Source organism: Cynocephalus volans, chromosome 3 (assembly GCF_027409185.1).
Source record: "Cynocephalus volans isolate mCynVol1 chromosome 3, mCynVol1.pri, whole genome shotgun sequence".
Lineage (NCBI taxonomy): Eukaryota > Metazoa > Chordata > Mammalia > Dermoptera > Cynocephalidae > Cynocephalus > Cynocephalus volans.
This window is the reverse complement of record NC_084462.1, coordinates 155,634,609-155,650,072: the sequence shown is the minus strand read 5'-3', so window position 1 is coordinate 155,650,072 and position 15,464 is coordinate 155,634,609. Positions and strand designations below refer to the sequence as shown.

General features: G+C 37.1%; 1 protein-coding gene across 3 annotated transcripts in view; it reads left to right on the top strand.

Annotated features, from left to right (window-relative positions):
- Positions 1-15,464, top strand: part of AREL1 (apoptosis resistant E3 ubiquitin protein ligase 1) — a 41,836-nt gene that overhangs the window by 857 nt on the left and 25,515 nt on the right. For 2 of the 3 annotated variants that reach the window (XM_063091266.1, XM_063091263.1), the window contains exon 2: positions 13,318-13,639. The gene's annotated coding sequence lies outside the window, so the exon portion shown is untranslated. The remainder of the gene's footprint in view (positions 1-13,317; positions 13,640-15,464) is intronic. The other variant, XM_063091264.1, reaches the window with a different exon arrangement.

Genomic DNA, 15,464 nt, shown 5'->3' with positions numbered 1-15,464 from the left:
TCACAGTAACTTAACTACCCTCATTTTACATATGGGGAGACTGAGGCCCAGACTGTGTTCAGGGGTCTGTTTGGGCCTGTTTGATCCCAAAGCCTGTACTTATTGCACGATGATATACTGGTGTTTGGAAGCCAAAAAGGCTATCAGGTTTAAAAAAATTTTTTTTGAAAGTGACCATTGTATAACCCTTACTATGAAACATAGTATATTGGTTAACATGAATTTTGGAGTCCGACTGATGGGATTAAAACCCCTGCTCTGTTTCTTACTAAGCTGTATGACATTGGTGAGTTAATCTGTCTGTGCCTCAGTTCTTCATCTGTAAAATGGAGATGATCGTAATAGTACATGTCTCGCGGGGATGTTGGTAATCATAACAGTACTGTCTTGCAGTACCTGTCTTACAGAATTTATGTTATCATACTCATAGTTAAAATGTGAAGTCTCGGGCCGACCCCATGGCGCACTCGGGAGAGAGCGGCGCTGGGAGCGCAGCAGCGCTCCCACCGCGGGTTCGGATCCTATATAGGGATGGCCAGTGTGCTCACTGGCTGAGCGCGGTGCAGCCGGTCACAAAAAAGACAAAAAATAAAAATAAATAAATAAATAAATAAAAAATAAAATGTGAAGTCTCTAGAACAAGAACAGTGCCTACCACAAAGTAAACCCTTTAAGTGTTTTCATCATTGTGTGTCTTCCAACTGAGTATGTGGTAGAGTTGGAATTTTGTGCCGGTCATATTTTAATATAGTTGCACTGTTTTGAAACTTGAATGTGTTGATAAAACCTAAAACCTTATTAAGTTTTCAGGTCTTGAAAAGTTCAATTGCAGGGTGATTTCTTGTGTTGATTTGGATGTAAACATCGTGTTTTTCCTGCTGCCACTTTCTTTTTTAGGCATGCATGTATTTAGATAGCTTTGTAGTTCTCAAATCTGTAGGTGTGTGTGTGTGTGTGTGTGTCTGTGTGTGTGTGTGTCTGTGTGTGTGTGTTAGTTACAGGGATCGAACCCTGGACCTTGGTGTTATTGGCACCAGGCTCTAACCAACTAAAATAACCAGCCAGCCTGGCTCTGAATTTTTGATGGTAAGTAGTTTTATTATTGAAGCCTGTAGAGATACTCTATGTGCCTCCTGCTTTACTTAATTTGAGATCACTAGAAGTTTCTAATCTTTTTAGAACAGCTTGTCTCTGCCAAGCTGTCATTCATGGGTAGTGCTAACACCGACCACTTTTTTGATGCATTAGAACCTCTTGGGGATTAGGCAATAAGCTTTTTAAGTAAACATAGTCAGTTTGTTTTTTAAAAAATATTTGGAGACTGATTAGTATTATATGTAGATTTACAGAGAAAATTGCATATAATTAAATAGTAATTTCCATTTAAATTCAGGCATTGATGGAAAAATACTCTCCTGGTAATGTGTACCCTGAATTTTGGAATCTTTAGAAAGCAGTTTGTAATTTCTATTCTGAGAATTTTCTGATTGCCTAAGTGTAGGAGTGCCCTAGGGGATGCGAACGTACTTAGAAAATAAGTTTTTTTAGCATTACAATCTTAATGCTATCTGAGACTCTTATGGCCTGAAATTAAAGTATTCAGATACTCTATAGCATTCTTGGATGGGAATGGGAATGGGAGAGGTGGTGTTGATTTGTGTTGAATGGGAACAGAAAGTAATTGCTTTGGGGTACATACTTGTGAGGAAAAGAAATGATTTTAGTCCTTCTCAGCAGTCAAGAGGGTTGTTTTGTATTTTCTGCAGTCTTGAGAATCGCTCAAGGCATTGGACCCACAGTTTGAACACATAATTGGGCTTGGACTTCATTCTATTCACTAATTGGTCTAACTTACTGATTTAAGTTGATAACACATTTCTTTATAAAATGATTTTGTATAAGAACATCTTGTATTTTAATGTTAGAAAGTTATAGGTAGATTCACTTTTGTGGCTATCGGGAAAAACATTAGAGATATTTTTCTCCACTTGCAAATTACCATTTTTACATTTACTTTTATGATTCATATGATAAGACTTTCCCCCCAATAAATATTAGTTACTGTTAATTATGTTTCGGTTAACTTGACCTTCTCCTAAATGTGGTAGCATGGTATACAGCATGTTCTGCTCCTGAGGTCTTGATATTGAATTGATTTATAAGGATACCTCAGAGGTAGATTACAGCTGCATGTTCATTCATTCAGAAATCATTTATTGAGGGCCCGTCTATCCTAGGCAATGTGCTAGTTACTTTTCAAGACCTTATTTCTATATTGGAGAAAGACTTGTAAACAGATAAGTTATGGTAGGTGGTTGAGTAGAGTTATGTGAATTGAAATATTTTAGAGGAGTTACTTCAACTGTTCATCTTTCTGAAAGTGGTCCAGGTCAGAATACTGTTGCGTAATATTTATTTAATACTATCAACATACTTTTATGACCTTAATGGATTCCAGTACATCATTTTACCTTTTAAATGGCTTTAGCCATTAACTAGCTTAGGTTTAAATTTCAGTTATTTTTCTTTGGTTTCTTTTTCTTTGAAGGGTTCATTAATGCTTAGCCTTCACTAATATTCTTTTGTATAGTAGTTTTCAAAGTTTTGAGTTTAACCTTATTGCAGTTTGCGTGTTTGTGTGTGTACATGCGTGTACACATGCCTGAGCCCTTGTTATGGTGTTATATCACCATGATGATGTTTTTCTTGTGGGACTCTTGAAGCCTGTTCTATAAGATAGGGTTTACTACAGAGAGATGAGTATTCATTTAGTTATTAGAAACTAAAAGTCATGGTAGATACATGTTTTGTCATTTAGTCTGAATTGAACACTGCCATGTGGATTTTTATCTTGAATAGTTAAGGAATTTGCATTATGTTTTTCAGAGCTTATAACTATCTGGTACAGTTTGCCTGTAGAGATGCTAATAGTCAATGTCTGTCAACTGTATTTTCTATTCATTGTACGTTTTGGCCAGAAATCATAATATACAACATATATTTTCTGTACTATCTTCTTTCCTTTGTCAAGAGATCTAGCCCATGTTATTTTAATCTCCCTCTTGTTTACATTAGAAGTTTAAACTCAAGGATACCCCATAGTGTATACGGTGACACTATTAGGAAGAGAAAGCTCTTAAAACCTCTCAAGTATAATTTAGTTTTTCATGTCTTGGTGAAGAAGGAAACCCAGCTGGGCTTTGCAAATGGTTTATAGAAAGGGCTTGAAAAAGATTTTTTAAAAGTTTTAGCCCAGCATTTCCTGAATCGGGGCAATGATTAGGGAGGCATAATCAGAATCTTAAGGGGGAATGAGAATGTATAGTGGGGAACCATAGGTTAAAAATTTTTTTTTATATTGTGGAATAATTTTAAATTTATAGAAAAAGTTGCAAAGGTAGTACAGAGGGTCCCTACATACCTTTCACCCAGCTTCTCCTAATGTTAACTTCTTACACAACCATGGTACATTTGTCACATCTAAGAAATTAGCATTGGTACAATACTAAACTACAGACTAATTTGGATTTCACAAGTTTTTCCACTAATGTCTGTTTCCTGTCCCAGGACCCAATCCAGAATACCAGTCATTGCATTTAGACCACATGTAATTTTGATAAAGAGCTTTGCTTTTTTCTGTGCTATACACATTTGTAGAAATTAATTAATCCTTGTTTGGTAACATTGATTATTAGGTCAGAAATGTCAGAAATTTTGTCTTGAATACGTAAGTGTTGAGAAGTGTTGAGTTTCTCCTTCGAATTGAGCCATAGGTTGCCATTTCTTTGGCTAGTTGAGTTTTTCTTCTTGTAATCTTAAAGAACTGTAAAATGCTCATTTAAGGTTGTTCTTACTTTTGATTATATAAATAATGTACCTTCCTTAAAAATAAGAATAGAATTAAAAGTAATGCATGGTAGTAGAGGTAGACATTTTGTTAGCTTTTAAGTATATGTGTGACAATTCCAATTCCATCCCACTGGGCTGCAGATTTGGCTGTTTGCCTGCCACTTCACGCACAGTTAATAAAATAACAACTTCGTAGACTTATTGAGGGAGACGGCTTGTCAGATTCAGAAAACTAGTTTAAAAATCTTTCTGCTATAGCCAAGATTCAGTGGCCCAGGGTCACCTAAGCATAAAAACTGCTGTGGGATGGGAACATGGGTCCTGTCCTAATTCTGTAGATTGGGCACAGTAGAACTAGTTTTGTGTATAGGAAAAATATCAGGACAGGAGGAAATAGTGAATTGGAGCTAATATTTTCTTGACTTAGAGTAAGGAATGTGACAGGGACGTAGATGAGCCAGTTTTTATTTTGTTTTTCTGTAGACATTCCATGAGTTTACAAAATGAACAGTAGTAGATTGTCGTTTCTTATCCTCCCTGTTTTACTCACATTAGCTTTGAATCCCTTTTTCCTACTTTCTCTGAAATGTGCTGAGAATGAATGACAAACTATTCCAGGGGGCAGTTGAATCTAAGCTATGCTTTTGTATATATTATTTCATTTTGAACGTGAGAACTCTGGCTTGTTATAAAGAGAATGGTACAATAGAGAGAATGCAAATTAAATTAAGAAATGTAGAATTACTTTTGTCTTGATCAGCTTAACCTTTATAAGCCTAAGTTTTAATTTAACCAGTAAGTGATAAGATAATTTACTCCAGCCTCTTCACTGGTTAGAGTGACTCAGTATGGTGGGAATGAACTTGTAAATGCTTCTCTTTAAAACCAGAAGGGTAAGTATTTTATTGCCCCTGGCTTAACCTCAAGGCACATGCTCTAGATTGCAGAATTTGGTTGTTGCATCAGGGTGCAGAGGTTTTGTGCCAATTTGAGAACTGAGGGACTAAAACCTTGGCTGAATTTAGGCATGCCATTTATTAGGTCAAAGGGGGAAAATCTGTTAAAAGATAAAAAATCTTTCCAAATTTAGAAATAGACTTAAATATGCTTGGTAATGTGGGAGGTTGAATTTGAAAGAAACAAAGTGATAATAAACAGAATAACTAATTATGAGATAAATGGAATGTAGGAGTTTTTAAAAAATCTTGTTAAAAAAATTTGACAAGAGATTTTCTTTTGGGAAACTTAGATAAACTTCTAGAAGAAAACGGGAAAACTGTTGTGACCTTGAGTTAGGCAATTTTTTTAAAAAAAATAGGATACAGAAAATGCATACTATAAATGACAAAAATTGATAAGTTAGATTTCATAAGAGTTAGAAATTTTACTCTTTAAAAAAATAGTTCATTTTCTGCTAAGAAAATGAAAAGGCAAGCCACAGAAAATATTTGTGTAACATATTTCTAATAAAGGACTTGTATTTAGAATATATAAAGAATTTTTACAACTCAATAGTAAGATAACAAACAGCTCAATTTTAAAAAATGGCAAAAGATTTGGACATTTCGGCAAAGAAGCTGTCCAATTAGCCAATAAGCTCATGAAAAGATTAGCAATATTGTTCGTCCTTAGGGAAATGCACTTTAAAACCACAGTGAAGGGCCAGCCCATGGCTCACTTGGGAGAGTGTGGTGTTGGTAACACCAAGGCCACGGGTTCGGATCCCATATAGGGATGGCTGCTTAGCTCACTTGGGAGAGTGTGATGCTGACAACACCAAGTCGAGGGTTAAGATCCCCTTACCGGTCATCTTTTTAATAAATAAGTAAATAAAACCACAGTGAGATACCACTTTATACTTGTTAGAATGGGTAATACTTTTTAAATGACAGTATCAAGTGTTGGTGGATGTAGAGCAACTGGAGCCCTCATACATTACTGGTAGAAATGCAAAATGATGCAGCCGCTTTGGAAAAGTTTGGCAGTTTCTTATAAGTTAAATATATACTTACCATATGACCCAACAATTCCACTCTTAGATATTTACCCAAGAGAAGTGAAAGCATGTGTCCACACAAAGACTTGTGTACTTGAATCTTCATAGCAGCTTTATCCATAATAGCCCCAATCTGGATATAACCCAAATGTCCGTCATCTGGTGAATGAATAAACATATTGCAGTATGTCTTTCTAATGGACTACTACCCAGCAATAAAAAGGAATGAACTGCTGATACACGTAGCAACATATATGGATCTGAAAACCATTATGCTAAGTGAAAAAATGCCACACGCAAAAGACTGCATTTTGTATATGATGCCATTTGTATTGGCATTCTGTAATAGGCAAAACAACAGTGATAGATAGCACATCAGTGGTTGAGCAGGGGGTTATGGGAGGGTGACTGACTGCAAAGGAGCATGAGGAAATTTCTTGGGTTGAAATGTTCTATATTGTGTTTTATAACACAGTTGTAGATACTAATTGTACACTTTAAATTGGTGACTTTTACTGTATGTAAATTATACCTCAATAAAGCTGATTTTAAAAGTTTTGACAAAATTTTTTGCCAGTGATTTATGCAAGATTAGAGAATAAATTCAGATTAATTTAGATCTGAATTTGTTATAGACCCTAGAATGATTTTGTAATAATAGTGTCACTAAATTGAGTTGCAAAGAGCTTACTAGTTATCAGTGTTAGGTGAAGTTTAGATTAATATTTTTATTATTAATGAGATGGAAATAAGATATGAAAATTTATTTGAAGAAGTTGCTAGATCAGAAAATGAGAGTCCCAAATAATTCAAGAAGAAAACTTGGGAGCTGATTTTAGTTCCCCCCTCTGGCGTAGATCTTTATTGGGTCTGGTACTCTTGACCGCTAATTTTTAGAAAGAGTCATTTTCCTTTTGCCTCTAATAAACCACTTTCAGAATTTTTCTCCTTTTCTCTGATTGTCCCTTCTCGTTCTTCTTTTCTAACTACTCTTTTATTTATTTATTTTTTTGTAAGGTTGATCACCTCAGGGTTCTATAGTCTCTTTCTTGGTCTGACTGCTTTCCATGGTGGTCTTTTCCATTCCCCATGTCTTCAGGATGTGGGTGTCTCTTCTTTGTGGTTGTTTTGTATTTGACAGCTGGCCAGTATGGGGATCCAAACCCTTAACGTTTGTGTTATAATACTGTGCTCTAACCAACTGAACTAACCAGCCAGCCAGGATGTTGATATCTTTATAGCTTCACTTGCAATTTCCATTTGTCTTGTTGGGTATATTCACCAGGATATCCTACAGACACTTCAAACTTAACATGTTCATTTCTGCAATCATTATCTTTCCCTCCATATTTGCTCTGTCTCCTTAATTTTCCATCATTCATCCATGCTCCCGTGTGTAGAAAATCTGCATTTGTTCTTGGCTTCTTGTTCTCCATTATCTTTTTTTTTTTTTTTTTTTTTTTTTGTCGTTTCTTCCTGACCGGCACTTTGAGTGAGTGCACCGGCCATTCCTATATAGGATCTGAACCCGCGGCGGGAGCGTCGTCACGCTCCCAGCGCCGCACTCTACCGAGTGCGCCACGGGCTCGGCCCTCTCCATTATCTTTTTGACCTCACAGGCCATCCATCTGTTGCTTTAGAATTCTAGCCTCTCCCTCTTTGTCACGGCCAGTGTGTCTAGCTACTGCTTTGGTTGGATGAGGATCTCTCTTATTTGGACAGATCCTTCATGGATCTGTCCTCCTCTTCAAAGTCTCTTTCACATTGACTCCAGAGTTACTTCGTTTAAAATGTGTGATCCTCTTTCTCCCTTGGTTAAAAAAGATCTTTAAATTTTTAAATTAAATTCTGTGCTCTCATTCTTCCTATCCCAAGGATATTTTTTTTCCTCCTTCTTGGGTTTCTTTTTTTTTTTTAGTTTTTTTACTTTTGGGAGGTTCTTTTTGATATATCTGTTATTATTGGTTAGGAGTGTGGGCTCTGGAATCACATTGTCTGGCTCCTTCAGTTATCAACTGGATGACTGTAGGCAAGTTACTTTAGCTCTCTGTGCCTCTGTTTCCTAATCTGTAAAATATGGATAATATGCTAACCTCATATGGTTGATGTCAGGGTTAAGTGAGATAATACAAACAAAGCACTTCATTCAATGCCTGGTACATAGTATGTTCTCAATTCTTGTTACCGCCATCATCCTTGAAAGAAACACAGAACATTCGGTATTTTGGATCGTTGCTGTGGTTGTTTCCACATGGGATTTCTCTGGAAAACCAGTTAATCCCTCAGGTAGACTCAAGCCATCTTTCTCACTTACTGTGGGTTGGGCTGCCATGGCCTGGCACAAACTGTCATACCCTGACAGCCCAGCAGCCTGGTTTGCACATAGAACCATACCCCCCAAGGCACTCCTGTAGTACCAAGTCACCGGGGTCTGGAGTTTCCAGTCTCAACGTGTCCTCCTTCTCTTTACACTCCAAATCTTGCTCCCCAAGAGCAGCTGGATTCCTTACTTTTCTCAGTGCATCTCCATTTTACACATGAGGCAACAGAAGAGAAGTAATTCATCCAAGGTCACTGAGTAGTAAGATTAATGCACTTAACTACTACACTGTACTGTACTTAGAATCAGTTGCCCTAGTTTGGCCCCAGGTGATCTATTATTATTATTCTCCCTGGTGGTCTATCTATACACTTTGCTTCCATAGTACTGAACTTTTCATTACTCCTTTTTTTTTTTTTTTTTAAAAAAAGATGACCCGTAAGGAGATCTTAACTTGACTTGGTATTGTCAGCACCACGCTCTCCCAAGTGAGCTAAGCGGCCATCCCTATGTAGGGATCCAAACCTGTGGCCTTGGTGTTATCAGCATAACACTCTCCCAGGTGAACCACGGGCTGGCTCTCATTACTCCTTTTTTTGACTTGGTATTTTTGACTATGCTGTTCTTTCTGCCTAGGAAACTAGTCCTTTTTTTTCTGCCTTTGCAAATACGTACCCATTCTTAAGTAATCAGTCCATTGTCTGATTCACAATAAGACTTCTTCACTCTCTCAGGCAAAGTTATCCCTCCAACCTCTATTCTCCAGACTTTATTTCTCTTTCATGGCTTTTGCCCCATTGTATTGTCCATGTCTCATCTTGGACTAAGTTCATTGAGGTTAAGGAAGGATCCTGTCCTATTTATCCTTGTGACTTGAGCTTTTAGTACACAGCCTGGCATACAGCAAGTGCTTAAAAAATGTGAAATGAATGAAGAGTGAACAATGTAGAAGAGCCTAAAGATGTTGGTATCAGTAAATTACAGAGTGGAATGCAACATGAAGTTTTAGCAAATGATTTTAGGTAAAGAGAAAATAGATATCTAGGGATGGGGAAATATAGCAGAAAAATCATGTTATTTAAGATGTGATTATATGGGTTGGGTGGTAATGGGCAGTTAGACCGGAAGTTGAGTTAGGGTCGTAGCACTTTTCAAATTTTTTGCCTCAAGTATCTCTAGTGGTAGAAGCTAGTGGATATATAAACCCTTGGGGATTGGGAGCAACCTTTCTGCCTCAAGTATAAAATATTTATTAATATTTTGAACATATTTATATTTTATCTGTAGAAATTCATGGAAATATTGCATTCTATTTTATTTGTGAGTTTGTTTTAACATGAAAATACTTTTTTCTTACCATTCACTTTATCCCTTAGTAAAATGGATGTTGCAGGAATATGTGCCATTTATCCTCTGGCTTCTAGCACATTCTGGCAGGCCCTGGTGCCTAAATCTGGTAGGCATGGAGTGAGGTTATAGTCTAATATGGCAGCATACTAGCTTTCTGTAATTTGGTAAATGCCTACTCAGAAATAATATGTCATGGAACTGAGCTCATCTTGTTCTGACTAACAAGGCTGTACTTTGGAAGGCTGCAGTCAGTTGTAGGCACCTCATTACCAGATCTCTGGGGACCAGCTGGAGAGAGTTCACAGAAGACCCCCAGGAATGTAAGAGACTGGAGGGGCTGACTGATGAGGAAAGCATAAATGAAAACTGTATAACTTGGCTGAACTAGGATAGCAGAAATACACAACTGTATAAATATCTCAAGAGTATAAGCTAGATGGGGAAGGGTAATCTTTTATGGTGGGATTTTTAAGTAGAGAGAATAACCAAGGGTGAAATTAAGCCGTGGTAAATGTAAACTAATAATCCATAGTATCTGATAGTGCACTGCATTTCTTGGAAACTCCTTAGTTAGACTGCTCTAACCTGTGGACCTTTTGCTAATAGAATGATTTGGTTTTTTAATTTGATGTCCCTGGACTCATGGCTGATACTTCTGTGTAAAGAATGCTGTAGACTGCATCTTACAAAGCAAACATCTTTTGTCCTGTCTTGTTTTGTGGAAAACAGTAGGTGACAGTGGACTTCCTGTGTGTTGCCACTAGCTCTGTGTGCACCAGAATTCTGAAGTGGACTTTCACATCAGTTTTTCCATGACTTTTTAGAATAGCACTTTAAAAGTAGAGACACTGTCAGTAATATGTATTGCAATAATTTTAGGAACCTTGATACAGTATTTGGTTTCTGAGGTAGTATTTTTAAGAAATATTAGTTGATGAATTATAAGCACAATTGTATGAAATGCATACTTTGGAAAATCATTGTGTAAAATTCCTAGTTGGGCTATAGGAGGTATAAAACTTTTAAATAAGAGTTGAAACTAGAAATATTTGCATAAATTTGTGAGTTTTGTACCTTTTTTCTTAAGAGGGTAGTAGAACTGGAAGAAAATGATTTTATGCTTTCTTTGATTTATAAAAATGCATTCATTTACTTAAGGCAGTGACGTAGCTTTCAGACTAAGACCTCTACATCAAGGGTTGGTACACTTTTTCTGTAAAGGGTTAGATAGAAAAGTTGACCGCCAATTTTTTGGTGAGCTCTATGTCTCTGCTGCAACTATTCAGCTCTGTTGTTGTAGTGCAAAAGCAGCCATAGACAATATGTAAATGAATGTACTTGGCTGTTTTCATAAAAACAGGCAGCTATCTGGATTTGTCTTGCCGGCTGCAGTTTGCTGACTTCCACTCTGGACTCTTTCTTGCTCCTGAAAGCATGGTTGGTAAGACCAGCAGTATCAGAATTACCTGTGAGTCTGTTAGAGATGCAGAATAGTTGGGCCCCTTCTCAGGCTGACTACTCTAGAGTCTGGACCGTGATTGTAGGAATCCCTGGGGATCTTGTGAAAGTGCAGACTCTGAGATAGTAGGGCTGAACACCATGCTAGCCGTTGGAAGGCAAAGATAGGTAAGACCCAGTCAGCGTTTTCAGGGAGCCCACAATCTCTTAGGAGAGACAGCTATATAAACAGTGATAGTACAGACTAATTAATAAATGCTGTAGTAGAGGTATCTTTGGCATAGGAGTGTCACAAAGGTAGAAGTGATTGATTCTGCCTGATGTGTGTACAGTCCTCAGAGAAGCCTGAGAGCTGGACCAGAAATGGGAAGAGTGCTTGAGATGAGTCTTGAAGCTCACTGTAGGCTCTGAAGCATTAGAGTAAGCATGGTAGTTCATAGTGGGTACAGTAAAGATTATGTTAGAACTAGGAGTTGATTGATTTAATAATCATATAGCTGATCACAGGGTTAGAGACCTACAAAGATCATAATGAATAGAATAAAAGTTCTGTACATTTTAATTTCTCTGTACTGTTATCCTTACTTGAAAAATGGTAACTTGCCTGTTTTCTCCTTTCTTCAGGAAATAGGTCCCTAACAAGTATATGTTGTGCAGAAATAGAAACTTTTTACATATCCTTGCATCATTAAGAATTTGAAAAACACTAAAAGGTATAGGTAGAAGGTAAAAATCACTTATAATTCTGTATGCCAAGAGATGACCACTATTAACATTTTTATGTTTTTCCTTGCAGTCTTCTTTATGTAATATTTCTAAAATCGGGCTTGTGCTGTGTAGACAATTTTGTGTCTGCTTTTTCATTTAACATTTTATTTGTGAGCATTTCCCTGTGTTGTTATACCTTAAAGTGTCACTTTTTAAATCCTTATATAACATTCTATCGTAGGGATCTCTTATAGTTTATGTAACTGTTCTCTTGTTTGCAGATTCTATAAGCTGGTTCCAGTTACTGGTTGACTCAGGTTTTGGCTCATGTACTTGGCAAGTCTATTGCCATCTTTTAAAATAAATGCACATACTTATTTATTTTTAATTATAAAAGTTTGCCAACTTCTTTGATCTGCTACCCTTCACTCATTCTGTTCTTCTGTTCCTGTTAGCATTTTTTGTTTTTTCCCCTGGTTTCCCATAGTAGAGAAGCAGTTGAGTAGTTGTTAAAAGCATGGATTCTGGGTCCGAGTTGTCTGGGATTGACTCAACTCTAGTACTTATTATGTATAATCTAGAGAAAGTAACTTAACTTTTCTATGTCTCAGTTTCTTTATCTGTAAAATAGGGATAATTTTATCTATTTTTGGGGGTTGTGAATTAATACATATGAAGCACTAAGAACAGTTCCTGCCATATGGTAGGACTGTCTGTTTTCATTTACTGATTAGTAGACTCTTCTCATTTGTTTTATGGTGGCTGTTTGTGTATGCATTGCCATAAAGCCATAAACCCCCATTCTGCTATATTTGGTTCGTGAATATCTTTTTTTTTTTTTTTTTTTTTTTGGCGGCTGGCCAGTATGGGGATCTGAACCCTTGACTTTAGTGTTACAAGCTTGTGGTCTAACCAACTGAGCTAACCAGCTGGCCTGATCATGAATATCTTTGAGAGTTACAAACTGACTTTACTGGAATTTACTTAGTGACTTTATTTTGAAAGTTCACAGATTTTTTTCCCACTTGTAGTAGCAGATTTGACTGTTCTAAAGATAAAATCAGCTTTGTTTAACCATGTCTTGGAAATGCATACAAGGGCACAAAGGAAGCAGATTGCATAGGCTGATAGATTAAGTTTTAAAGTCCTTTGGTGATTTCTCCTTTCCAACTGAACATTGTCTTGATTCCTTATCATGGCATACAAGGCCCTTTGCAATCTAGCTCCACCTGTGCTTTTTCTCATTTCTCTTCGTGATTGTTCCCAGACCCTGTGCTCCAGCTTCAATAAACTGGAACTGGGCATGTGGCTGTGATGAGGCTCACTCTTTAAATCTGTGCCTTAGTTTGCTTCTACTGAAGGACTGGAATCAACTGAAGTGTTGGAGCTTCCTTCTAGGGAATGACATAGTTGTGGTCAGTAAGGTTGCCAGCTGACTTTTCTTATGGAGTTGGAGAGTGGCCTTGGGGAAACTGTGTGGAGTTTTAATTGGGAATGGTTGGTCAGAGTTTACCAACTCTTGGTCATTTGTAGTGTCCTGGAGTTTCCACTGCCTGTTCTATCTCCTCCTTGTTGTTTTCAGGGAATCTCTTTCAGAAATAAAAACCTATTCCACTCACCCGTTTTTTCTCTTTAGGGTAGGATCCGGGAACACCAGAGCAGATGCATCCTTTGGCAGTTGATTGCGCCCTGCACTAGAGAGAAGTCCAGGAATGATATATTCTTGGGCTGTATTTTGCCACCCTGGAATTCATCCAGTTCATTCCAAAAACAGTGACCCTGTGCTTACTGTGACACACCCTCAGTGAAGGTCTGATGGACAGACCCTTTCTGTTGACCTTACGGCTCTTTTCTTTCATGTGGAAGTTGGAAGACAAGGCGAAAGGGGCCAAAAGTTACCTGCTTTGGTGAATAGGAGTGTTCCACTTGGTTCTCAGAACATGGGCCCTCGTTTAAAGGTAAGGTAGTAGACTGAGTTAAGATTTAATTATTGGGATGCATAACATGGATCCAGTGACCAGTTTTTAAGCCTTTCAGCAAAGGATAGCTGTAAAAGCACACAGTTGTGGTGAGAATTAACTTTGCCCCCAGCAGAACAATTTTGAATATGAGGAAACCAATTCTCCATTTTTGGGAAATGACTTTTTCACAACTGATCTTTACTGTTGGGGCTAAAATTTATTTATACTGTAATCATAAATTTTTATGCTCCAAAAGGGGTTTTAGAATATGTATGTGATTCAATTTTCTTTTTTTAAATTAAAAAAAAATTTTTTTTTTAAAAGATGACCGGTAAGGGGATCTTAACCCTTGACTTGGTGTTGTCAGCACCACGCTCTCCCAAGTGAGCCAACCAGCCATCCCTATATAGGGATCTGAACCCGTGGCCTTGGTGTTATCAGCATCACACTCTCCCAAGTGAGCCATGGGCCAGCCCATCAGTCAACTTTCTAACATTCCCTTGAGACAGGTATTTTCAAGTATTTCACTCCCCCGCCCCCCTTTTTGTAAATAATGACAGCAAAATTTTGGTGTATTGAGCACCTTGCCCAGGATCCTTCAGTAAGCAAGTGATATTTCTGCCCTAGGTAATTAGTACTGCATTCCACTTTCCTTTGTCATTTTTTATTTTTATTTCAAAAGATTTTTTAAAAAAAGTTTGTCTTTCTAATTTTAGCCTCACTCTGATACTCTTCAAGATTGGGTAATATTTTTGTTTTTCTTACTTTCTTTTACCTGTTTTCTTAAATCTTTTCTCTTCCCCGATAGTTTGCTATACTATGACTTCATTCTTTTTCATGGTTTAGTGCTACATGAAGTTAAGAGCATTGAGCTTCATAGTTAGACACAGGCTTGAGTCATAACCAGCTGTGAGATGTTCAGCAAGATACCTTTTCTAAGCCCAGCCTTTTTTTTTTTTTTTTTTTTTTTCAATGAGAATAATAGTGCTTATCTCACCAAGTTGTTGTGGTGACAATTACTTAGGCTAACATAGTAAAGCACATAGGGCAGTGTTTGGCCTTTGAAAAGTGGCACAGTAAGGGGATAGAAATTTATTAGTTTACTATTACTTTTATTCTGCTAGTTTAGAGTATCACAATTTGCTAAATTGTATAGGGGCAAGGACACTACAGAGATGAACTTGAAAACAAACAAAATACCCATGTAACTGAATTGTATAAAATAGAATGGTGGAAGCTTAACATACATACTTCTTCTTTGTGCTTGAATTAGCCTTGGGAAAGGTTACAAAATAATTTTATGCAGAAGTGTGAGCAGCAGAAAATGGAGGGGTTCTGTAGAAACTTGTAGAAAAATACCATGCATGAGACCCATGATCCTATTGATGGGTATTTGCTACATACTTGTTGATCTGAATTAAATTGGTAACTTTTGGTCTGAAGAGCTTATAACCCCCCTGGCTCAAGTGAATATACTGCTAATTAGAGAAGTTTTTAAAGACTATACCTAAAAGGAGGGTCCCATCTGGAAAATTGCTGATCCTTAGGCATTCTGGACAAATAAAAGAACAGACATTTGACCCTATCCATTCAAAAGATAATTTATTCATATTTATCGCAGTTACTATATGCAATTATGTTGGATGCTTTGGAGGATTTTAAAGACTAGCCTTTGCCTCATGTTATTTACCACTCTGAAATGAAAAACAAAACAAAAGAGACTAAAATATAGAATATAAGCGCTATAAGACAAAAACCAAGTTGTGTGGAAATTCAGAGGAGGGAAGGAATTTCTAAATTTAGGATCAGGGAAGATTTCAGA